The 2378-nt window shown below is 51.5% G+C and overlaps 1 protein-coding gene across 1 annotated transcript in view; it reads left to right on the top strand.

The window, feature by feature from the left end:
- Positions 1-1591: 1591 nt before the first annotated feature.
- OTUD7B (OTU deubiquitinase 7B) overlaps positions 1592-2378 on the top strand; it is a 52166-nt gene continuing 51379 nt past the window's right edge. Inside the window, exon 1 of the mRNA XM_007463486.1 lies at positions 1592-1817. The gene's annotated coding sequence lies outside the window, so the exon portion shown is untranslated. The remainder of the gene's footprint in view (positions 1818-2378) is intronic.

Raw genomic sequence — 2378 nt, 5'->3', positions numbered from 1 at the left:
TCTTTCCCTTTAGAAACTGAAGACTTCAGAAAGTAGTGAGGGGACAGAAAAGTTGACTGTAATATTTTAAAAATAGGCCTAATGGGCACAACATTTTGAAAACGCAAACCAGTTGCCGCAATGTTAGGAATCTGAATTAAAATTTAGCATTTCTTGGGCTTCCCTGGTGGCGCAGTGGTTAAGAATCCGTCTGCCAATGCAGGGGATAAGGGTTCGAACTCTGGTCCGGGAAGATCCCACATGCCACGGAGCAACTCAGTCCGAGCGCCACAGCTACTGAGCCTGAGCACTAGAGCCCACAAGTCACAACTATTGAAGCCCACGCGCCTAGAGCCTGTGCTCTGCAACAACAGAAGCCACCGCAATGAGAAGCCCTCGCACCTCAATGAAGAGTAGCCCCCGCTCACCGCAACTAGAGAAAGCCCCCACACAGCAACGCAGACCCAACACAGCCAAAAATAAATAAATAAAATAAATAAACTTTAAAAAAACTTTGCATTTCTTTGGTCAGATTATAGCAGGGGCTGGCTCCACTTTGTGTTTGTCATAAAGAGGTATTTATTAAATGGCTCTTCTTACTTGAAAGTGTCCACGTTTGTCTAATATTTATTCATTCAACAAATATGGAAGGTCTGCTATGTGCCAGGCAAGGCTTATGTTCCCATGGCCATAGGTCCTTGTAAATCACACAGCACATATGTGAGTTCTGCCTTATACAATACAGTTTTGTGTTTTACTAAAGCGTAAGACCCTTGATGCCTGGAATTATGTCTTATTCATTTTTGTGTCCCCAGTATCAATGAGCACAGTGCCTTGCACGTAGTAGGGACTCAATATTTGTGAACTGTACTATGCTACAGCATAGTTGTTGTACAAGGCTGTTAAAAGGTATTACCAAAAAAGCACTACATAACTTGTTTTGCTTGCGCTAACAAGTCTAAGGCAGATATGTCAATAGGGTATTATCATTATGCAAGTAAATAAATATTGAGTATTTACAGAGAAAAGTATTCGGTTGGCCAAAAAGTTCGTTCGGGTTTTCCCCTCACATCTTGCACTATGTTCACTGCAGGAGTGAAGGAGGGAGAGTGCTTAACTGGGTGGAGATTGGTCTGGAAGAATTGTTAATTTTCCTCCGGTCAGTCCAGAATGATCGTTTAGAATAACTAGAATTTCAGTCTTCTCAGTCTAAGTATTTTCATCCCTCTCACCTTTCTTGAACTACCCTGCCTCTTTCTGCTTCTTCCCAAAGGGCTGTGTCCAACTGACTACACCTCAAAGTCTCAAGAGTCCACCCAGTAGCCCTCCAGCTCCGGTTCAAGAACTCTCCAGAACAGGGGCTTCAGGTACACGGGCCAGGAAAACACGGGGTCACGCGCGGGGCAAGCGCCAAACTGGCCGCAGCTAGGGGAGTGGCGCTAAGGGCGGGGCTGCTACGGGGTGGGGCGGGGCGGGGCTGGGCGGGAGGAGGCCCGGGGGCCGCTTGGGTGTCACCACCAACCCGCTCCGGCCGGAAACTGGCGCTTGTTTCCGGCCGGACGGCCGAAAACCACCGATCCTGAACCAGCAGCCGGAGTCGAGTGTGGAGCAGGCAAAAAGCCACTGGGGGAGGCCAGTCCAGATCAGTCCCGTCTGGCTCCAGCTCCTGCTCCTGTGCGGAACAACAGCCGCGGTCTCAGTCTCTGCCACCGCCTCCGCCTCCATCGTCGACGGGGGAGGGGCCGGCCGGACCCCGGGGTCACAGCAGAGGAATGAGGAGAGGCAGCCGGGCCCCGTGCTCCGCCCCGGCCTAGGGCCTTGCCCCGGGAGCCGCGAGGGTAACGGAGCCCCCGCCTTGTCACCCTCCCCCGTCTGCTCCCGCCCCTCCCGCCTCTTCAGACTCCCAAACTCTGACCCTCTGATCGCCACTGTTCCCCATCTCCTTTCTGATTATATTTCACCCTGAGCCATCTCCTCTCGGCACCCCCTCTTCGCCCTGACTGTTCCTTGCTTGGCCCCAACCTTTCCCCGGTTACTCCTCCCTTTCACCTGCGTCCCGCCTTCCCAGCCCCCCTTCCCCGTTCGTGGCCTCCCTTCGTCAACTGTGCTGGGCAGTTTGGACGGTCCTCCCTTGTCAGCTAGACTTTCGGGGAGGGATGGTGGAGTTTTCAGGTGGCTAGGAGTGCAGGGTACTACCCTCACTGTAGGATAAAGTTCATTTTAAAGTCTCAATATAAAAGTAAAATGAAAAGAAAACAAGCTGTTCTCCCCTATCGATAGCCAAACTGAGGTGCGTCCAGTAATGGAGGAAGGGAGCGAAAAAGAAGTGTGTGTGTGTGTGTGTGTGTGTGTGTGTGTGAGAGAGAGAGAGAGAGAGAGAGAGAGAGAGAGAGAGAGAG

Source organism: Lipotes vexillifer, unplaced genomic scaffold, assembly GCF_000442215.2.
Source record: "Lipotes vexillifer unplaced genomic scaffold, Lipotes_vexillifer_v1.1 scaffold1034, whole genome shotgun sequence".
NCBI classification, from domain to species: Eukaryota; Metazoa; Chordata; class Mammalia; order Artiodactyla; family Lipotidae; genus Lipotes; species Lipotes vexillifer.
The sequence above is the reverse complement of the archived record's forward strand: the minus strand, read 5'-3'. Positions and strand labels throughout refer to the sequence as shown.